The sequence below is a fragment of the Sebastes umbrosus genome, chromosome 2, assembly GCF_015220745.1.
Source record: "Sebastes umbrosus isolate fSebUmb1 chromosome 2, fSebUmb1.pri, whole genome shotgun sequence".
In the NCBI taxonomy this organism is placed as follows: Eukaryota; Metazoa; Chordata; class Actinopteri; order Perciformes; family Sebastidae; genus Sebastes; species Sebastes umbrosus.
In genome coordinates this window covers 18,834,132-18,859,018 of record NC_051270.1, presented here as the reverse complement: position 1 = coordinate 18,859,018, position 24,887 = coordinate 18,834,132, and the positions used below count along the sequence as shown (strand labels likewise).

Genomic DNA, 24,887 nt, shown 5'->3' with positions numbered 1-24,887 from the left:
ACGATCCCTCAGTTGTGATGATGGCATCGTTCTGAATCAAAGGATATCAAGTTTGAGATTTTTGGTAGGGAGCAAGGATTTTGAGTGTTCACTGTTTGTAAAATCAACTAGAAGTACCACCTTGTGGTTGTGTGCCTCCGCCAACCAGTCAAGTTGAAGTTTACATCCATGTCTGTCCAAAATTTCATCACATCATCATGCTATCCAATTAGACATTTGTGTGAAATTGCCATAATTAGCATATGAATTCTTGAGTTTGGGTCAAAAAACGTGTTTTGTGAGGTCACAGTGACCTTTGACCACCAGAATCTAATCAGCTCATGCTTGAGTCCAAGTGGACGTTTGTGCCAAATTTGAAGACTTTCCCTTCAGGCGTTGCTGAGATATTGCATTCACGAGAATGGACCGGACGGACGGATGTACAGACTTACGGGCGGACAAACAAACAGGCAACCCGAAAGAATAATGCTTCCAGCCACGGCTATCGCCAGCGCGGCGGCATAATAAAAACTCATACATGTTCAAACAAGTTTCAGATGAATTTGAATTATTGTTATTCTCAAAGCCCCTGGAAGAGACACCTGCTGCAAGCATGCCTGTTAGAATTAGTTTCACATGATTCTTGGATGAAATGAAATCTCTATCTGTCTCTGCTTTGTCTCTTTCATAGGAACAGACTGTATGTGCACACACGTTTTTCTTCTCACCGTTAGACTTTTTGAATCAGAATTGGTAATCAGAATGTCAACAGAGTTCAGGTACCACTCATGATCATGACAAAGTGCTCTCCATTAGGGAAAGTGTCCTTTGTGTCCAGGTACCGTGTAATTTAATTAATGATGAAGAATACACAAGTGTTTGGAGGGACATTTAACAAAGACATCCATGCACATTTGGATCATTCTTTTATATTACTTATTATCCTACAATGATTATTGATTGCTTGATTTAACTAAAAGCTCCTAAAATCAACCGTGTGTTGTTTTGCTCAGTAACAGAAGCATGGTGATTTCAAAAGCTGGACTTCACCCAACCTCTACCACTTGCTACCCATTTAAAGCCTTAATGTCTGAAAAACATAGTGGGTCTTCCTCACCTTCTTTTCTGCTTTTGCTCTCTCATTTTCTTTTTGTCTTCCAAAGCGTACTTGGTTTTGACAGCTGTCTGTTCAACACAGTTCTCCAGTCACTGAAATAAAAACATGACATGTTACACAACACTGGGTGTGAAGTGATAAACCAAAAAAAATTTTGTTGTAATCCCTCCTTTCTTTGCCTGTTAATCTTGCACAGGAGGAACGCTACATTTTATCCTTCGTGACATGTTCTTGCAACACCCCCAGAGTTTATTTCAGTCTTCAAAAGGGTCAGCAGGCATGTAATGAGAATGTAACCACATCTGATGGGCAGTGACAAATGGAGAGTGGCGAGCTCTGTGCATCTACCGCTGGGTTGATGGATGGATGATGGGGGAGGAAAGGAGCAGAGTCCGGATAGCAGAACGCTACACCAGCAGGTGTCATGAAAGCGTTTTGTCTCACAGCCCTGCTGAGCTGAATCTCTTCACCACCTTCAGTCCTCAGGTTACTCCCTGCCTCTTCACAAATTATACTGCACACCAAAACAATGTCTGCAAGATCCTCACATCCCCTTTTACCAGTGGAAGGAAAATAGCTGAGGAAACAACACAGCATAGCAGAAATTTCAAAGATATTTACCTCATTATATAAGGGCTTCATGGTCAGCCTCCACTTTCTGAAAAAAAAAAATAGATTTAAAGCTCTAGATTGCTTTTACCACAGTACAGCTTTATACAACACATGTTCATATGTGCTGTCTCTACATTTGGAAACCTTTTGCAGTTTGATGGTTGTTGCATTCCTCTGACAAATTCTGTATAAGAATAAACAATTGTGAGCCAATAAACCAGAGTCTGCAGTTACTGACTTCTCTATGTTACAGCACAGCTTTTTTCCCATACCCTCTGCAGAGATGACAATGTCTCAATGTTGTATTGCTTCATCATGTTAGAGAAGTAGTTTGTGACCAGGGGAATCTGCTTTGAATTCCCAAACCGGTCAATACAATCTGAGTGGTGAAGTTGAATGAGTTATGAGCTGTCAGTCCCTCAACAACTATTCTTGAGTTGCCCTTGAGTGGGGCACTTAGCTTCCAACAGCTCCAGGGGAGCTACTCAGAGGCAACAGTAGGAGACTGTGAATGTACTGCGTCACTACCAGGCACCGGTGTGTGCAACCAGGGATGTGGAAAACAGCAATGCTGAAAATAGCCTTGACTTTTGGTTGACCTTTTCTGGACAAAAGTTACTTCAACTTTGTTATTATATTAAAACTGATTTTCATTCCAATGGGTGACACAAATGTAACTACAATATGTAAAAAGTTTGGGGCTAGTTGTTAATAAGAGAGGATTCTTTAAAGAGGAATAAAAACCTTGACCTCACTCACTAGAACGCATTTCATTAACTCACTCAAAAGAAAAGAAAACTGCAGCATTTATACAGTGACAGAAAAACTAACAACATAATAGCTTAAAAACATACAGTATGATAGTTTGGCAAGGGGTAACATGAACAAAGAGTGACAGTTCCTGTTTATTAATAAAATCATGTAGAGAGGAAATAATGGGCAACAGCAGAGGCAATATAGACGCACACCCCAATGCAGTTGAAATGTTGGTGAAAAGATGGTAATGCAGCACTGGGGAGCAAGTTTAAGGATTCATGTCTGGTGTTGTAAAAGTGAAGTCTTTCTCGCCTCTGACATCAGTTTGACAGAACACATGTGGTCTGTGGATGTGGAAGTATCAGCACATGAGGTTGTTACTGTTGGTCTAGACACCCACTGTGTGTTTTCCTCTGTAGTGATGCCACGGTCTGCTGGTTCCTTCTGAAGTGGTCTCTTCTACTGCCACATCTAAGGGATCAAATCATAGGACGGGTTTCCAACAGCAGTTCTGCAAAAACAGACACAAATACTGATTTTAATCCCTGCCCACAACCTCTTTAAAAAACATGCTTTTCTTTCAGCTGTCATTTAAAATAAGAATTTTAGCTTATCTAATTTACTTTTATTACAGAGCATGACATAAAACACAGGTTATGCTTCAAGCTACATTTCAACATTTTGGAAAATATGCTTATTCACTTTCTTGCAGAGAGACAGGCAATAAGATTGATGCAACTCTGATGTCTGTCCGTAAAAGCGAGCAGGCTGAAATGGGGAAAATCTACCTACCAGCACCTCTAAAACTCACGAATCAACTCAATATATCTCATTTATTTAATCCATACAAAAACCTTAATGTGCCTGGCCAACAAATAGTCCCGCACATAACCCCACTTAAAACGGCAAACTGTCATTTTTGTTAAGACTAATGTTTCCAGTCTCTGTGCTAAGCTAAGCTAACTGGCTGCAGAGACTGTAGCAGGTTCAGTTTTAGGAAGGCTAAATAGCGCTAAAAAATTAGGATACATTTTGGCAAGGAAAAACTGGCATGGCCATTTTAAAAGGGGTCCCTTGACCTCTGACCTCAAGATATGTGAATGAAAATGGGTTCTATGGGTACCCACGAGTCTCCCCTTTACAGACATGCCCACTTTATGATAATCACATGCAAATTGGGCAAAAACCATGCAGTTTTAGAATGCAGTATAAATGTTTTTAATCCGAGCTTCTCTGCGTTTGCCTTTTAGTGCATATTAGTACATGTGAGCGTGCCCCACAGGCTAGCTCATGGCCGCTGCTCTGCACTGCGTTCATACGGCAGTTACAGCTGATAACACCGTCCCAACCGACAGCGTCATCGCAGAAGCGTGGCACCCACCCTCCGGTTCCCCCTCAGGTTAACACTGTTAGCTTGCTCAGCACTGTTGCCGTTGTTTACACTACGCTGTTAGCACCGCTAGCTCATGGATGTATAAAGAGAAGTGGATACAGCATTGGGGGCAGGCCCCAGTTCATTCCTATGAGAGTTGCTCAGGCGCGCATGAAGCCAAAATGGCTCGACTGCCGAGTGATAAAGTACCCGGATCTTCCGCTCCATATGGCCCATAGAGCAGGCGCAGTAGCCTTTCCCTTAACTCCACCTCCCAGCCCTCGGTCTGGGGCTCATTCACAGGAACAGAGGAAGGGAAATAACTCTGGATTTGTCCATCAGTGCATTTTACAACTTTTAGGACTTATGATATAAATTAGGGATATTCAAGTGTTTGTACTGGTGAGTGGATTTTCCTTAAAAAAAAACGTCTCTTTCCCAGGTCAGTCTATGGGAAAAAAGTATTTTTGGGCCCAATGGCATCCTGTGACGGACATGGAAGTTGTTTGGCCACTACAAAAATTTGCTTCAAAGCCCGGCGCTCTTCCTGGGGGCTTGCACCAGCTGCGAGCCGCCATGTTGGGAGCCGTGTTGAGGCAAATAACTATGCTCTGAATTTCATAATGAGCATTTTTAATGTTAATTTGTCCCTTTGTTTCTGTGTGCATGTGTCAATGCATACAATAGGTATGCATTATATGCTGTATGTGTGTTAACAAGGGTATAATATACTTTTTATATCTTCATGAGGAAAATCTCATCATTATCCACTCTTTCTCCACACGCCTCTCAATTTATCTACGCCTGCACAAGCCTTTGAAAAAATAAAAAAAACCCTTGTGCTTTGTTGTTTTCTGTGAGAAATAGAGGTCAAGAGGGAAAATCAAATTAGGCTCTCATTTGATCGTGGTGGAGAAGGAGAGCCTGCTCATTAAACAGCCGAGCCCCCCGCTGCCGAGTCATTAAGGCCATATTTACCACACAATAGCACTATATGCAGAGAACCTGAGAAGATCCGCCGTGTTGTTTCCACTTAATTTGAAGGAGAAAGAGAAGCAGTTAGAGGATACAGACAGGAAAGAAGGAAGAAAACTTCTCCTGTCACAAAGTTGTAGTCCTTGAGCGTTAATTGCAATAATGTTTCAGAAATATATTTTACATTTACAAGCTGAAATGTATGAAGACAACTGACATATCCTGAACTTAAGTGCATTAATGGTGTTGATGTATATGTATTAAAGGACATGATGTCACTCAGCAAAGTTCAGCAATTTTGGTCTGCAGACAGAGTTAATGTCTTTATTTCCACCCTGCCTTCACGCATATAGGCTCCCCATCTACTGCTTTGGAGGTAATGCATTTTGATGCCCATCTAAAAGCCTGAGTGAAACATGTGCTGTTGGGAGGCCAGCAAGCGTACGGGGGCTATCACAAATGATTACAGTCAGCCAGAGGGTGACGGGGATCACCAGGTGCTGGAGCCTGCTGAGGCATTACTTATTGAATCCTGTCTTTAGCTCTTAGGAGTCCCGAGCCATATCTAAATGGCTTTGAGGAAATCACACACCCTGTCAGGAACTATTATGTTTCTGTCTCAGAAAGCGACTGTCTCAGCCAAAGTCTGCCACTAGTCTTTGGTAGGCAACAAACAGAGTTTAGCTGCTGAAGACTGGCTCAGTGAGAACTCTGAATGTGTTTGGACAATGATATGTAAAATCGGGACATTACAACAAAAACAGTCAGTTAAGACAGTACTCTAATTCCACTAAACCGTTATGACAGGTAGGTCTGCACGATTACGGCCAAAATGATAATCATGATTATTTTGATCAATATTGAAATCACGATTCTTATCACAATTATTCATAGATTTTAGGGACAAAATATTTTTATTGCAATTTCCGAATTTAAATAAACAAAGCGCTGCTTTCACTTCCATGTTGTGCTACATTCCAACTCTCAAAAACTATAAATGTGATCCTTTTACTTTGTTATTGTCATCTTTAGTGGTTATTTGCATAAAAACACACATTTCAAATGATTAAAAAATAAATGATTGTATTTTTATTTAAATATTTGCTGCTTAGAGCTAGTGTTGGGAAGTTAAAAAGGTCATATTTCTCTCTAATATCTATTTTATATTGTTGTGAAAACATCTTCAAACAGCTGGATTTATTCAAGTTTCTCGCAAAAAAAATACATTTTACAAGATTACATTTGAACGCATCATGATAGCGTTAGAATTTACCATCGCTCGATACACATTTTTACTTTTGAACGCACCATAATGTAACTCAATGGAACCTCAGTTAATGGAGCCGAGTAACTCCGTGCTGTTGGCAGACGAGCCGGTCACTGTGATTACTCTGAGCAGCATCATGAGAATGAATTACAATATAAGTGATTAAGTTAGTTGTTCCAAATGTTTTTAAGGTTGTTCCTTCATGGCATATTTTGGACTTGCAGTTGTGACAAATTGCAGCTTTATGTCTTCTTCACTCACACTGAAGAACTTCCACATCAACGACATGTGTGTGTGTGTGTGTGAGAGAGACACGTTACTGTGCTGCTGTGTGCCGCCGTAAAACCTTCATGTGGCTGCTGCACATGTGTGTGTGACCGGCAAAAACTTGGATATATGAGACTGCTGAAAGCCGGCTGCTTGATTTAAGCAGCAGAGTTTTCTATGAGCAGAGCATGCATTTTAAATGTCAATATCAACGTCGATCATGTTCATTTAATTGTAGGAAGCCAAAATTGTGATAGTGATTAATATTTGATTAATTGTGCAGCCCTAATGACACGTATCAATAAGTTCTGTGTCAGGTCCTTAGACTATACCTCTCTTCACAATGGCAAGCAAAGGAATACTCTCACAACAACAGAGGCACATTAGAGAAACCAGATATGGCACTCAGGTGTCCTCAGACCTGATATTAGACACTATTATAAGCCATCTCACTGCACTTCACCAGATAGAATAAAGCAAAATGAGAAGGAGTCCATACACAGACTGAAAACCATACACAGAGAATCAGGATGATGTGTGTTTTAATAGCTTCATTATATCAATTTGCCAGCAATTGAACCTAAAAGTAGAATTGTTTATTGTAGATTTAGTACTTTGAATAACCTTGGAACCGGCAAAAGTATATTGCAAAACCTTCCCAGTTTATATATATATTCAGTTATTGCCTCTACATCTGACTCTGAACATTGAAATGCTAATACTTGATGTAAAACTGAATACAAATCTTTGATGACATGCAAATACTGACCATGTGAGTTCATGCTTGTGACAGCAGACATTTAGTTTATATCTCCTAGAGGACTGTGGCACACAACGTCCTTATAAAGTTGAAGGCCAAGATATCCAACTGTGTGAGGTCTGGTTTAAATGTCACATTAACATCCATGCTGTTTGTGCCATAAGTGTTGTGACATTCTCCAACACGGGTCCGGCCAACAGACTCTCACCATCATTCAAAATCGCGATCCTATTGTACAATAGGTCCGTCAATAGATCACATTAATTCACAATCCATAATGTTTTTTTTATAAAACTAATGGTACTATTTGTACCATCATGAGTTCAAGAACCTGATACTGTATGTTACACTTGTTTATGATACATTTTGTTAGTAGCATTTTCAAAGTGGCTTTGACCTTTTCTGTATCTCAGCCCCCACTTGCTGATGACCTTTAGCTAGGGAAACCGCACGCGTTATGCTGAAGACGCTCCTGTGTTCTCTCCTCTCGAATGTCATGCTCGGAAACACTTCAGGTCGTGTATCTCTCATCTCAACACATCCCACTCGGTTACCACTCAGAACCATATAACACCTTATAATGAGGATGAACTTAAAATAGAAAAAACACATACTACTTGGTAAGGTGTGTACTTTTTTTCAAACTAATGTCGAGTTTGACAGCACAGGTCACTGTGAGGCATCACAAGGCAGTGCAATAAATAACAGCACATGGTAGGGGTGGGCACAATAAAATGTACATATTGTACAATCCAACATGATAACTCTGCAAACATATTACATATGTGAAGCTTATAATAGGCTCGTTTGAGATGAGCCAGGCCTGCGCTGAATCGATCACTGGCGATCGGCGCACAATGCATGCCGGTTAGATTTGCATTTGACTTGATCCCGACTTGCTCTGACGTCATGCACACGTGAGCAACGACAACCTCACGAGATCGAGGCGGCCGCAGTTTTAAGAGCCAGGTGCTGCAGTTGCTCTCCACTGACTGCAAGACCCAAGGCATGATGGGAAACACCTGATCAAAGAGCTGATTGGATCTTAGTTTTGACAACAAATACGACATGTTGTAGAAAATCCCAACTCTCTGTGTAATTGTAATATCTTAAACTAGATTGTAGGCTATTGACTAATAGCCTACAATCTAGTTCATGTTCATGTTGTCAATGAAGGTTTCACCTGTTAAACATATATTGGGTAGTTGATAATAATAATAATGAAGGTTATTTATATAGCACTTATCAAAACGAGTGCTCATTACAAAGTGCTTTACAAGGCAGACATCAAAATAATAAAGGAAAGAATCCAATGCCAGCTACACGCACATTTCCACATATATTTACATACAAATATAAATAGAACGTGGTGTGCAAACTACAAGTAGCCTACAGATCGGATCTAACAGGATGTAACTTTTCCTGTGACTTCCTGTAAATTCTGGTTGCTGGAAACTGTCCGACTTGACCGCAGCTTTTTGTCACCGCCCCCTGCCTGATCTTGTCTACTGTCCAGGCGAGGCGCAGTTCATCTCAAACGTGCTTAATGCATTGTGTCAGACAGGTGATTCAACTTTTTGATGCCATATTTATTGGTGGTGACAGGATAGATAAAATAATAGTAACATCTTACAATATAATGTAATCCAATGCAACAACTCAAATGGACTGGACTCAAAAATTACTCTTGAATTGAATCATGTCAGACATTTATTAGCTATAATAAAACAACATTTATTACAGGGCTATTGGATTGGATTGCATTATCTTGTCCAGGTGTTCTTTATATGGCCTTGTAAAATACTGTTGAGAAACTGGTAGAGTGGCTTCAGCTGACAATGTAGCACACCTTGTGGAAAATTCACAGCTCAAGCTCAATCGAAGTAAAATGCACACAAAGGATATGTTGATGTCAGTAAGCATGTTGGAAATACACATGTTTACAACATCAATGTTCATTCTACAGTCTCACCAGGATGTCATGATTTTTGTTGAGATTATTGCCAGTCAAAATGACTGAATGTGCAGCAGTTCTTCTAAAAAATATGATGCAATTTACTAATTTTATAATATAAACAAGTGTGAATTCACAATAGCTGTGATCACATACGGACATGCATCCCCGCAACCTCACAAACACTTGACCTTTGCGTTGACCATTTATGGTTGAATATGGGTGTGTAGAGGGTGAGATATGAGGCTGAATCACGTGCGCACATTTCCAAGTTGATTTTTGATTTATAAAAGGAAATTGCGCACTGGCAGGCATATGCACGTTTTTATAAATCAGAATATTTTTTTGGCATAAGTACATTTCATCATTGTACATATGCAAACATTTAGTGTGGATCCTACGCACTGTTTTATAAGGAGATGGCAAGATAAGAGCGTGGCGAAGCAGCAGACAAACAAGCAGGCAGGCAGAGATACTGTGGCAAAGAGAAGCAGGTTAGAAGCGAATCATTTTGCAGAGGACGGAGTGCAAGAAAGAAGGGTAAAAGCCAAATAATTGCATGTATCTAAGTGAAGTGTCTTTGAAATGGGCCTGCCTCTGACAAGACATTTTCCTCTTGGGCGAGAAAATTTCCATTAATCACATATATATCCAGCCCATGCTCATCCCATTAAATTCTGCGCACAGAGTGTCGAGAAAAAAGGTGTGAGAGGAACAAGAAAGAGGAGGGGAAAAGAAATTATTCAAGTTTGAGAGGATCAGCAGAATGACACCAAATAACTAGCTTGTAATTACAGATGAACCGCCTCCAGATTGGGTACAAGTGTCAAACTCTAAATGAACTACTGGCTACCCACAGAGTTGGAGCCCAGCACCTACAAGCTCCACTGCCCTCTCAAGTTTAAGCTTTATTGCTTGGGAAACGTGCATCTTATCTTTGTATTATTCAACTCCATTTGGGGATGGTGATTTCTTCTAATTAAAAACTGATAAATCAAAACACAGCAAACTCACAAGTGAGATTGAGAAAGTCACCGGAAATTTGTTAAAATATGGAAATACATCTATACTTTTTTTCCCAATAGTACCCATAGTTGTCAGTATGGTTTTTCAGAAGTGCTTGTTAGATAGTTTAATTGTGTCACACCCACATCATACATTTCTCTCTGTAACTCTCTTTTTTCATTCTTAATACAACTAGACAACACGTTGTACAAACTAGTTCCGTTAGAAAATAAATCAACCCTTAATATATTTTGCATTTTGCCTCTTTTCTCTCAGTATCTCCCTATGGATAGATCCACAAATCTCTGATGATCCCCTTTCTTTTTCGCCTCCCGCCTCTCCATTTGTGAAGGCTGACATCTGTTTACATTGTATTCTGATAATGTAGCAAGCCAAAGCATACAAACATGTTCAAGATGTGCTCCTTACAACCATTATTCCAAGTAGTCAATCATATACAGAGCTTTTTTTGTTGTTTTTTTAGAAGAATGTACTTGAGTGATAACGATACTGCCAAAGTTGCAATAGGAACAAAGATGCACACCGGTTTGCATAAAATAAAGTATGTGGCCATTTCCTGTCTAGCCCAGTATAAGCCCATCTTTCTTAATTTGTGAGCCTCACAAACGAACAACTGAATGTGATTTAATGGGCCCTGAAGGTTTTGTTCACTGGCCCAAAGTGAAGCGATGTACTAGCACTTCTATAACAGCTGGGTTCCCTTGTGAAGTAAGAGTGGTTGGTCCCCTTTGTCTGCTTGGTTACAGCATGGATGAGAGTGGGGTTGTAGTCATTGGCCAGTCATTTAGAACCATCAGTGCAGAAAACTATTTATAACTTCATTCATGGTTGCCATATAGTATACAGTGTTCACTGTCAATACAAAATATGCATTTAAACTAGGGCTGTCAAAGTCAACACGATAACGCAAATTCGTTTTAACGCCACTAATTTCTTTAATGCTTTAACACAATCAATCTTTTGAGTAGCACGCTCAGTTTTAAAGCTAGAGTGAATATACTGGTATCATATGACACTAGAAAAACTAAGGGATCCATTGCTACAAACCATGTCATACTAGCTTGTTGCGAAAGAGGTTGAATAACACTCCAAACTTGTGCTAAATTTGGGCAAGGTTAAAGTCCCTTGACCTCTGACCTCAAGACGTGTGAATGAAAATGGGTTATTCCAGGTACCTTTCGATTCTCTCCTGTACAGACATGCTCACTTTATGATAATCACATGCAGTTTTGGGCAAGTCATAGTCAAGTCAGCCGACTGACAACTGTTGTTACCTGTCGAGTTTGCCACATTATGATTTCCAATATTTTTTCATGCTCCTACCACACCAATCAAGCAAATTATCTTTGAATGGTGTGACTGTCTTCGTATACAATAACCAGACATAGTATGAGTCCGACTCCTGTACAGTATATTTCTGATTACTGTATGACAGCAGACAGTAATTGGGCTGCATAGAAAGCTATATGAAAACAATATCTTCATTCTTAATGTGCACAGAGAAAGAATATTCATCTTCCCAATTTTCTTAATGAACAAATTAAGAACTTGAAACTTGGAAAACATGATGATTTCCTCTAAACACATTCTTTATATCACCTGGTTACCCTGCGCACCAGCCACACTGTATTTCTACTTCAAGTCTGTATCAGCTGATGAAGTTTGAAGGGATGGATTTATACTCCTTTTTAAAAAACTAGATGATCTGGAGCCATGTCAGGTAAGATTTAACTCCTTAATGTTTCGAGAAGGCAGGGTTCAGTTCATAAATGCCATCCCTCCAATACTGCCCTAAAAGACAGCTTTGACATATAATTTCTTCACTTTTAAAAAGACTATAACGTGTGAATGTCAAGACATATTCATATATTGAATTGCATAAGAAAGAATGACAGTGACAATGATAGTTCAGTAAAAGCCAAAAGTGTAAACCTGCTGGTAATGCTAGAGGTCAGGAGGTCACCAACGTCTGTAGGCTTCATTCTCTATAGACCATGAATGTCTGTCCAAAATTTCATTTTATTCCATCTAGTAGTTGTTGAGATATTTCAGTCGGGATCAAATTGATGGATAATAATAATAAATACAATTTAAAAAATGCCAGGCTCAGCCTAACAGTTGCTTACTGCTTTCAATTTACGGCAAAGGAATCAGCAGAAGCTCATCTTGGGCAGCTCTTGTTGAGATAATAATAATAATAATAATAATCCACATTAGTCTGTGAAATGTTGAATACCCCTAAATTCGGGTCCCCAGCATTTAGAAACTGCCGGATGCTAACTTGCATATGTCAGGCAATTTGCATAATTAGCATTAATTAGCCAATAATGGAATGGTCTTGTGGGTTATTGAGGATACTGAATCCATTTCTGACATTTTCAAAATGGCCGTAAACCAAAAGTGGCCATATTTCAACTTCTAGTGGGCAGATTTTGATAAATATCAGTCAATTTAGAAGTTTTAAAATTGACATTTGTATATTTATTACATGAATATTAAGTAACGAAACGGGTCGCTTCGCTTTTTACTCGCTCGCTGCTAATTATTCTGCTTTTTCCCTCACCAAGGGTGAGGCATTACCGTTTTTGGCCGGCTGTGAGTGCTTTCCCCCCCGAGCGCATTAGTTTTTCATTCAGAGATGACTTTCCTTTTCCCGTCACGATATCAATGTGCACACAGGATCAGCCTCAGGTATTCAGCTGGTAAGCAGACGCAAGGAAAAATTAACAGTAAGTAGACTACTTGATGACCATAAGCAAATTATTTAAACAGTATTTGTGTTGGAATGATTCTGTCCCAAGCTTTTTGATCCATATAAGCGGTTGATTACTGTAACCATGATCACTATAAGCGGTTTCCACTGTATTTGAAATAACTTCAACTCCGTTATAAATTGCTAAATATTTCTGAACACAATTCTCCAAATGATGGTGAACATGTGCATTTTAATTCACAGACCATGACACTCTGAGGTGCCTCACAATTGTGCATTGGAGGTAACAAAGGCAAGTACCATACCATCCTGCTCAGACTACAACCATTCGCTATTTGTATCACACAGGTGTTTAGTTTTGGGTTTTTTTTAACCAAAAAGCCTTAAAAAGGGTCATGGCATGTTAACTTGTCAGCCAGGGTGTTTGTTTAAACACCCATCTACAGCATACCCATCCCTCCTACCAATGTGCATCTTAACCACAGTCCTCTAGGACAAAAGAAAGAGGCCAGCTGTATTCTGTGTACACTGTGTTCATTTATTTATTGTCTTGTTTTAAAAGGTTTTAACCAAGCACAAAAAGACACAAAGATTTACGGCGAGTGCTGCACCTCATCAATCTGATGAAAATGGAATTCAATAAAACTTCAATCAAGAAGACTACTTCATTCCCTCGCTTCTTCTCCTTAATTTCATTTCTTCACCACACCTCTTGGCTCCTACCCTTTCATATATTTTCCTGCATTTAAAATTTGAAAGGCAACCTCCTGGTTCACTCCATCTAATCAATACGCCTAAAACTACCATAAATACCTCTTTCTCACTCGGGAGCCAATCCCTAATCAGCATGTCTGATGTAAACCTAATGAGCTGTTGCCTGCTGCTTCTGTTGCTGATGTCAACGTCTAACTACCACCTTCCCCGCACCACCATCTTGACTCCGTCCAGATTAATAGTTAAGACACACAAGCTGGGGGGTTGTGTTGCCAGCATTAACCACTGAAGGAATCTACTTCATACTCTAATTTCTTTTTATTGCTTCCATCTGCAAACTAGTCTGTCCTGAAACTAGTCTGTGGCTTCTGAAACCAACGTTTTTAAAGGAAGAAAATCAAACTAAAAACATATGGTATGCTTCTGAAAAATGTTAGCAGCAATAAACATATATACAATTTGCACATAATGGACTGAAAAATGCCAGTGTATCCTTTAAGAAATTAAATAAAATGAGGTATATCCACATAGGATGTGTTTTTTTCCCCCCTTTTTATTGCTGGCCAGACAATGAAAATGAAATCCTTGTATAGTAGCAATCAGATGTATTCTCTGTGTTCTACCTTCCTTCCTTCTATCCCTATATCGTGACATGAACGCCATCTCAAAAGAAAGCAGTTTTCATTTCACATAGAACCTACAATTTACATCGTCATAGACATAAAAGCTATGGGGCTATAAGTGCTTTCGGTTCTGAGATGAGCATACAACCATCCATCCACCACCTTTACCCACACACATACAAGCAGACTCAGGCTTTCACACCAACCTCCAGGCAATCCACAGATGTATTTCTCTCTAACATGTAACTTCTATTATGCTTGGGGATAGCTTTTAGTCTCAGAGATCATCACAATAATGTGCCGTTATCTCCATCTGTCTCTCCGTCACACTATCCACTCCCCCAAATCCCATACCTTCACATGAAACCATTCTTCCCGTCCCCTCTTACCAGATATAATCTCTGCTCGAGGCATTACTCATTTCTGCCCGGCATGTTGGGAGGCGTGTTTCAATAGACTGTGGACAAAAGAAGCACATGGTGTGTGTGTCTGAAGATGAACTGCAGTCAGAGAGTGGGTAGATGCTCTCTGGCTCATAGCTTTTCACGTTACCTGTACTTATTCATCCTAATATGAGGCATTAAAAGACCCGACTCTTCTAAGTCCCATCACATTAACAGCTCTCAGTGCCTGCAATTTGTCAGAGCGGAAATGCACAGTTTGTCGTGCATGAAGATACTGTAAGTCTGGCAGCAGGAAAATAATGTCCAAATCTTCATTTATATGTCAACTACTTCCACACCCAGAGGTCAGTCAGAGTCAGAGAGGCAGAAGGACATTTTAAAGTCATATAGATAGATATGGTAGTAATTTCAGAGAGATAAAGAAAGTAGGAAGGACAAACAAAACAAACAGATATAGGACTAAATTCCTATTCCAGGCATCATGAGTTTGAAACTACTAGCCCGGGTACAGATGTGGTTCAGACTAGAGAGAATGTGTGTGGGACGAGGGGAATAAAAGGAGAGTATAGCTACGAAAAAAACTCAGATGGCAGCAGATGTTAGAGCTGCTTCACTAGAGATTTATGTGTTAATACAGTGCAGGTCTACTGGCTTTCTCAGCTTTTGACTGCCACACCAGACGATACGGCAGAGAATGAAAACCTAATATGTGGTCCAGATCAGGATGAAAGGAAGGCACTGAAACAATGAGATAGTCAGGTTCGGGAGAGAGATAAACTGATCCTGATATAATGAGATTCGTGCTTCACAGCTACCATCCTGAACCAGTTTTGATTTTGGCCTCATATCCACTTTACCACAATAATCTGTTTGTTGTTTTCTTTCTTAACCTTGAGAAAAAGAAATGTGACTACTATTAGAGGCAGATTTTCTCCACTTGTGGCTCCCTTGTGTGTGATTTTTTGCCCATCCATCTGTACAAACAGCACATATTCTGCCTCGTTCTGCTTTTACAAACAATCCAATAGTAATGACATTTAATGGTTTCTATTTCAACTGCAATACAAAAGATTGGATGAGGGTGCTAGGAAATGCTACATGCTGAACTTTTTTACAATATACTTGAAAAGACCTTTAATAAATGACGTGCATTCTTATTTATAATCACACCATTTTTTTGCATCACACACGTTGCTCATGACAAAAAGGTTCTATCAAAACGAAAAAAAGTCTACATAGAGGCGGACATTTGTGTTTATATTCTAACTACTCATGCCCTACTGTTTAAAGGGTCAGTTCACCCAATTTACAATAAGATATTTTTCCATGGGTCATGTGTGATAAAAGGGTGGCAGAAACCTTATAATAGGGGTTAATGGAATTTAATTGATGCTGCTTTTAGTGTGGGAAAAGCCTTTGAAAGCTGCAGTGGGTAGAAATGGAGCAAATATGTTTAAAAAAAGTTATTTTTATAAAACGGTCACTACATCCTGTCAGTAGGGCATGAGGAGACAGGTAATCCAAAAAAAATCATGTCCTTCTGTGTCCTCCGGTGCTCCTAATGGCATCTGCAAGATTTCACATATCGAAGGAAAACAACCAATCACAGCCGAGCTGGAGCCTGCTGTCCAGCTGCCATCTATGAGCCGGCTGTCAATCACTCGTGAACTCCAATCAAACTAGGCAGCACTGATCAAATATGATTCAATATTCTGTTACTGTAATGCCTATTTCTCACCTCAAATGTTTTCAGAAACATCTTGTAGTGTACTGTTTAGCCGTAAAATGAGAAAGTTTGTGACCCGGCAGCCATGTTGAGATCAGTTGAGGAAATACCAAGCACCGCCCACCAGCCAGAGCACAGCCAATAGGAACGCTCTATCTCTGAAATAAACTGTGATTGGCCAAAGTCTCCCATCACAGGCTGGATTTTTTAAAGCCTGAAAACATAGCCATGAGGAGGTGCAGAAGTCTAGTTTCTCTCGGAACACTTGAATTACAATATGTTGAAAGGTTATTATGGATTATTTGCCCAATGATGCCAAAACAATTCTGCCTACTGCAGGTTTAAACTGGGTAAAAAAATATGTTATGCTTTGAACAAAACAAAATAATGCTTTGCTCCTTTACCTGAGTAGGGAAAAATATATGTTGTAACATTTCCTGCAACTCTCGTGACTATTAGAGCAAAATGGTGACATGCATACTTTGCATACAGTATGGTGGTTCCTGTCAAACTGTGCACTGGCTCTGTAGCATACTACAGGATTAACAAGGCTTGCAAGAATTCAAAAATATTGCAGACTGGCACTGATGCGAATGATGTATTGTGATGCTTGTTGCTCCCGGTTCTCAATAGCTCTTTGTTTGAGCCAGGCTTTGGCCAAGAGTTGAAGCCCACTCAGCTCCACAGAGCTCTCCTACACCTGAATACTAATGAAGAGCTTGTGATCTTAACCTGACAGCAAGGAGGAGACAATGTCAAGCAGACTGCTGGTCTGAGATAGAGACATGCAGAGGACTGTCTGAGTGGGCTATGGAGGATCAACAGGAGAAATAGTGGAGGGCAGAGTGAGGTGATGCGAGCAAGTGGAAAATGTCAGCATGTGATACAACCTTGTGTGTTAAATCTGTTATATGGTCAGTTTACTTATCAGGCAATCATTCTGAATCTGTCCTTTTTTTCTACTGCTCCATTTCAATATCTTTACTTCAATGTGCACTCCAGTGAACAAGTACTTTAGCCTCTATATACTCCGATAGCGATTAAACTTCATGTTAATTAAACTTCATTTCTACTTCAATTGCAATAAAAGTAAGTGGGAGAGAGGGGAGTTTGGAAAGTGCTAGATGCTGAAGTGAAAGTGTGTAGGGTTGACTGATCCCTCTGAGACTGGAGGCGTAGGATTCTGTGGGGAGCATTAGAGATGTTTTGTAGCTGGAAACAGAAAAAAGGAGGACTATCAGGGATCAGAGGAAGCTGCAGTACACTTTGAGAAAACACATCTCCCACTCCTGGTAGGATCTGTGTGTGTTTGTGCATTTGTGTGTTGCTTAGAAACATGCCAGCATCTCTTTTAGCATGGTCTTTTGACGTGGATGTCGATTGTTGGCCACACTGACTCCCACTCACTCTCACTGCACTCTAGAGTATGCTTTAGACTCAGCATATGATTGAGCAGATCAAATCTCCATTAAAGATTAGTCCTGGTACTCTGCAGCTTAAACAAAAGGCAACAGGGATAAACAATAGAACCGAGGCAGAGTGTGCCTTTGCTTTCATAATGTCCACAACTTAACAACTAATGCTTTTGTATTTGAAATGAAGCCAAACAAAAAGGAAATACATTTTAAATTCCAATAACATTAGTAGTAGTTAATTTCCTGCAACCACAAGATGAGGAGAAACCTCTTAAATTATGGCAGTAAAGATGGCAGCACTTACTGCATTTTATAAAGGATGGCAATTTCAATATCATCATCCTGGCTTCACTATTCAGATCACAGTTGTATGCACAAAGGGGTCCTAATTGCTGGCATATTTGGCTCATATAACTGCATTGTGCTCTTAAGATCTTACTTATGATATGGGAATACTACAGGGAGTCTCGGAAAACATCAGGCAACTGTTCCTCACAGTTCAATACAAAAATGCAACCATAAGTGCTACAAAAACACAGCAGCAAACTGCAATAGTAGACAATTACAATACTTATCAGCAACTATAAAATTACATATTGTATGAGTGGTCCCCTGTTTGTTCCATTGCGGGTTATGAATGTAAGAAGTTACAGAGTATTGTCTCACAATAGACTTTGTGAGCAGAAAGCAAAAACACAGTGATAGAAGTCACTATTTATTGAGATTGGACAGTACTTCTATTGATTTTTAGTCCATTAGACCACTGTGTTCAAAGAGCACAGACGTTTGCCATTAAGGCGAGATCTAAGTTGGAGAAAATGGGATTGTTTTTCAAAGCTTTGTTGGGTTTAACAGTAGAGAACAAGCTCAGCCTGTGGGTGGCATTCATCCTTTATCCCTTTTCTATCTGGATATGTGCTAATAATTATGTGTTCATAAACATTTGTGTTATGCTGATCCTGTGAACCAAAGGAGATGGAGAGCTCTAATGCCATGCTTGCTGTTCTGCTACAGCAAATCCATTAGGCTTCAATGTGTCTGCTTTAAAATAGGAATGCACCAATACTGGATCACATATTGGACCAATACCGACTCAAATAGCTGGATTGGGTATTGGTGACAATGGGGCTGATCTATTCAATTCAACACATACAGTATGTATGTATGTATGTATGTATGCATGCATGTACACACTGTACATACATATACTGTACTTACACATAAAATAATGATCCCAGTCACTTCCACACAGTGAGGCATAGAGCTTATTAATTAAACACTGGTATCGGATCAGTACTCGGTGTCGGCCGATACCCGAAGCCCAGGTATCACTATCAGTATCAGGACGAAAAAGTCGGATTGGTGCATCCCTACTTTAAAATATTGCACAGAGACAGATATGCAACTTATCTGTGAATACATATCTTACTGCTGTGTTATATTTTGGGGTTGTTTTAGCTACAGTAATAGCATGGCATGTGGACGTGAATAGGATATAAATGTGTATTGCATATGATGATACTTTTTTGGAGAACTCTGCTCTCTTTGCCTCGTTACACACCCAATTAAAGTTCAATAGTTAGCTGTCAGTTGGGTTGGATGGTGGTGTAATTTACATGGGGGGGATACAAAGATGGTAACTAATGGGGAAAGGTAGTCATGAAGTAATTATGCATCACTTTCAACAAGAGTGCCTCTCCCAGGAAACAAGAAGAATAGTCAACATCTCTTGCAATTAGATATTTTCCCTACGGCTTTTAAAACAGCTATGGTAAAACCTTATGAAGCCCAGCCTGGATATTGTTGGCCTTGGTAATTACAGGCTCATCTCTAATCTTTCTTTACTTGGTAAACTTCTGGAGAGGATTTATTTATTTATTTTTTTAAAAAGGGACCGTATGTAACTTTTTAAACGTATAAATCGTATTTTATTGCCGATGTGTGAACAGGTTGTAACCTAACCTAAAAAAATTAGACCTTTCACAACTTTCTGTGTTTCCTCTACCAGCCTGTAGATTGTTTTTAATGTGAAGGACTCGGGTCGGTGTCCCAGCGGATATGTTTACTGAATGAATTACTGTTGATGCAAATAAAGTCCTCATTCATTTATATCAATGACACAGTTGATCATGGCATTGTAAACAAAATACATGATAAATGGGTGGGTCTCTGTGGTGCTTCATTAGGTTTGTTCATACAAGCAAGAAAGTTTTTTGTTAGTTTAGGTCATTTTGTATCCAAGAGAGTTGATATTGACTATGGAGATATATCACATTATGCAAGCCTTCAAAACTTAGCTTCAAATCTTTTTTTTCAGTTTCGAAATATGACATCACAGTATATTCAATCACATGGTGTTGCAGCAAACAACTTCGTGAGCATAATAAGGCCACCCAGCAAGGAGACCAAAACTTACTGACTAAATGTAACAAATGAGCTCGCCATCGCAACAAGGCACTATTAAAATTATGCCACCAGTTTTCTCACAGAATCCCCCACTGAGTGTTTGTTACAAATATAAGCGCACACACAAACACACTTGATAATTATTCTTAGACTACATGCATACCCACTCCATAGTTCTAAATTTAATGTGAACAAAAGTCCTACAACAGTCCCTTAGAGAAGTGAGAACCAGTCAGATGGATCTTATTTAGCAGTTACACACACACCTTATCCACTCTACAAAATTGTAAATTATGCATTTACACCAAATACGTTTTCATTGCGGTCTACCCGATATTTCAATATGACAGATAACCCATCCACAAAGAAGCAAGATAAATTAAATCCCAATGGAAAGGTAGTTTTAATTAAACCAATCTGCCGCATCACTCTCTCATTGTCTTTCACATGATGTACCTCATCAGCACTGACAAAGTCACTCGCCATCAAACAGAGGTAGAGCAGTAAGTCCTTTGATAACAGTGATGTCATTTTCTGCCCTGCTGAAGAGTTATTATCCTCTTCAATCTTAGGGAAACAGAATAGTGTAATATAATGTGTCAAGGTGCCATGCAAAGCTACACTGTATGTTTACTATGGAGGTAATGAATACAATCAACCATCTCTGACTTTTGAAACTCTATTAAACAAAGGACATAGCTGTAAGACACTGTTAATATTCGTGGGAAGCAATTTAAGCAATAATACAGGCTTTCATCCCCAAATATAAAAAAATTGTAAATCAGCAGTTTATTCCTTTCCTGCACATTTTATACCATCAGTGATTCATTATTTGCATCTTATATTTGCCAACATCCATCCATCCATTATCTGTAACTCTTTATCCTATTAAGGGTTGCGGGGGGACAGGAGCCGATCCCAGCTGACATAGGGTGAAGGCAGGGTACACACTGGACAGGTCGCCAGACTATCACAGGACTGAACATAGAGACAGACAACCATTCACACTCACATTCACACCTATGGGAAATTTAGAGTCAACAATTAACCTAACCTGCATGTCTTTGGACTGTGGGAGAATATTAACATGAAGAGGAAAACAACACATTTGCCCATGTGGGATTAAAATCCCATTTACATGTTTGTTTCTGGTAAACATGTTAAAAATGTAGTGTGAGCACAGTTATTGAATTCAAACATATTGCCAAGTGCACAGAATAGGCACATATTACCCATAAATACAATAGCAGAAAATCAAATATGGTGCAGCAGTTGGAAAGCACACTGTGCAACACATTTATACCAAGATAACCTATAAGAAGTTGCCAAAGACATGGACGAATAAACTCATTGGCAGTTTGACAAAATCTACATTGTGAAAGCTACTGAACTGCCTCAGGGCTTAAAATAAGGGAAGCTATTGTAGCACATAAATGACCCCGCAGCTAAAGCTACTTAAACACAACACTAAATCACAATCGTTAGGAAACTGACAGTATACAAAGATCATGCCAGATATCTAAAATTGTATGACAATGGAATAACAAGCTCCAAAAATATGAACTGAAATGTGTATGTACTTATTATGTGTACCAGCAGTGAGTATCATGAAAAAATATGAATATTTCACACTGCATAAAAAACACCTGATATATGATGCAGTTTCATCACATGTGATGCAGTTTAATCAGGTTATTAAAGAAAACGAATAACACGGTCTGATTGACTGCAATATTTGAAATGACCAGCCAGCAAAAGTCACATTTTAAGAGTAAAGTACAGAAAAGCTGTAGAGGTCATGCAGAGTTTTGAGAACTGCTCCCAGTAGGGATGCACCGATACAGAAACCGGATTGAATATCGGGCCAATACTGACTCAAAAAGCTGGATCGGGTATCGGTGACAATGGGCCGATCTATTCAATTCAATTCAATATATATAGACTGTATACATTATATAATGGAATTTTAATTCCTGTTTAAGTTTTGACCAATTTGCTACATCAAAATGGTTTCAACTTGAATGATAATTCATGAGAATTTTGAAGATTTTTTACCAAGTTGCTGGTGCATGATTTATTATTTTAATAATAAATAACAATTCAGTAAATCCCAGTCACTTCCACACAGTGAGGCATACAGCTTATTAATTAAACACTGGTATCGGGTCGGTACTCAGTATCGGCTGATACCCAAAGCCCAGGTATCGCTATCGGTATCGTGACTGAAAAAGTCGGATTGGTGCATCCCTAGCTCCCAGTGTTCAGGTCTTACAAACAAAAAGTTATTTTCAGAGAGTCATTTATACTTTATGTAATACAATATAATTTTATAATCAGTAATTAAAAAAGCCGATACCCAGCCAATGAATGAGGTGGCCTCCTGACAGTGTATACGACCACTTGAACTACCACCAAGTGTTTTATAAAACAACACCTGCTGCTCTAACTCTCAGCCACCCATTTCACTAGAATTATCTGACTACCAATTATAACCAATTTAGTTGTTAAAAACCTCAGGCGATCCACAATGTACTATTCCTTCCTCTAATTTGTATGCAGCTTGAGTCCTTGAACATGGAAAAAGAAATAAAAGACTGTCATTGCCGGAGGTCTGTGAACTTGTCCTGAACCTGCTCCATTTATTAACTCTCAGGTCTGGTCACTTTATGAGTGCCCAGCGAGACAAGAAGCCAGCCATATTAGATTCAGACGTATGAGACACATGAGGTCACACAAATACCGACACATGCACATCTAAGCTGCAGAGACCAGAAAGAAAAGGAAAAGCACCCTCAACACTTAGAGGAAAAGGGATTACAGATGTGGTGAATTATTGATTAATTAGTAAATGTCATTGTTTAATTGATTCGTTTAAGTGAAAAAATATACTACAGCACTAAAACCTGATCCCACTCCATTCAATGTTATTCACTGTATGTATCAGTTGGTAGTTTATGAATTATATTTTGTTTAAACTGTTTCAGAGAGGTGTTTATTCAACTCTATGATCATTTTGGAGGCTGTAGTTTGGGGTGATGTTGAATTGTATTGTGTTATACTGCATAGCATTTCTGTTTGTCTAACCCTTTTATATTAGGGAGGGTAGAATAATGTTAGAAACACCTGTGCAACGAGACAAGTAATGTTTCAGACGATAAAATACTAAAACCAAGTCAACTTGTCTTATCTAAATAGTCAAATACTGATACTCAATTTAGTATTAAACTACTACAATTGGGCACCCTAAGTGCACTGCCTTTTAGGGGGTAAAATATGAAAAAAAAAAACAATAGATATGAACAGAGTAGGGCTGTCAAAGTTAACACGATAATAACGCGTTAACGCAAAGTCTTTTAACACCACTCATTTCTTTAACACATTAACGCAACTTGTGATTTTAAGCTTGTAGCAGGCTCAGTTTTAAAGCTAGAGTGAAGATACTGGTATCATTTGAAAATAGAAAATCCATTAGTACCAACCATTTCATACTAGCTTGTCGGGAAGCAACCTAAATTACGCTCCAAACTTACAGTACGTTTGATTTTGGCGAGGAAAAACTGGCAGTTTATGATACTTTATGATAATCACAAGCAGTTTGGGGCATTTCATAGTCAAGTCAGCACACTGACAATTTGATAAGAGTATTAAACACTTGACAAATCTCCCTTTAAGGTACATTTTGAATAGATAAATGTGCGATTTCTTTGTGTTAATCACGGAGGTTAACTATGGACAATCATGCAATTAATCGATTGACAGCCCTAGAACAGAAATATTGTTAATAGATTAATGGTCCTTTATCAAACAACAAGGTTATTTTTGGTCATCACTGCTATCAGTTATGATATCATGTTACTCACTAGTTTACTCGCTATCTCATTGCTGAGCTTTGTGTCTCAGCATTAGCATCGTCTTTGAACTGGATGCAAGTTTCAAACAAGCTGCCTACTAGCATTTGCCAAGATTATAATTTAGCAAACCATAGCAAATATTCCTATACTATATTGCACTTCCACTCTTACATATATCACTTCCATGGCTTTCCAAAGCCCAAGGATCACAATGCTGTATAGGTAATGTGCATTTTCAATGTCTCAGAATACACTCACCCTCTCCGCTCTCTCACTTCTGGTGAATAATTTAAGGTGAATTAATTACTTTAAACCAATTCAGAGGGGTTACCATGCAACTCATTTAAGAGGACTAATGAGTTTCAAAGCATGCATTACAAAGACATTCATCAAGACCAAGAAACCCAGCTCGACATCAGTGCTCTCCTTTAGCCACCAGACTGACTGCATGGAGTTTTATCAATTCTCCACCTTTGATCTTATTCAAAAAAGCCAATACTCGTAGTGAATTGATTAACATTTGTGTGAAGCTGAAATGGTTCAACCAGTGATTGTGGAATAGATTTCGGCCTTTCGGCAAGTTAGCCTTTTTTCAAAAATACTATTTAATAGATTATCCCTGGTTGTGAAGTAATATAATTTCCCTTTTACCTTCAAGCAATAACCTTTAATCTGTCCTATGTTCCATCCATCAATAACCTTTTGTGCTTTCATCTCATTTAAAAACCATGCAAATACACATTTATTATGGCCAGCATATTCAATTTTTTCCATAAATAAGGCTGATTGCTATAGGGCAAATTATTAGCGTAACAGATACGTTTTACTCTTTCAGAGCCAAAGAAGTGTTTGCTGTGATCCTGATCACTAACAAGGCTGTTTGGACCTTCAAAGAAAGGCAAAAAGACCTCTTTCACAGTGATGTGAATCATTATCAGTAAAAACCTCTA

At 39.0% G+C, this 24,887-nt stretch overlaps 1 protein-coding gene across 1 annotated transcript in view; it reads right to left on the bottom strand.

The window, feature by feature from the left end:
• spon1a (spondin 1a) overlaps positions 1-24,887 on the bottom strand; it is a 135,566-nt gene that overhangs the window by 84,256 nt on the left and 26,423 nt on the right. Inside the window, exon 3 of the mRNA XM_037749532.1 lies at positions 1,097-2,975. The gene's annotated coding sequence lies outside the window, so the exon portion shown is untranslated. The remainder of the gene's footprint in view (positions 1-1,096; positions 2,976-24,887) is intronic.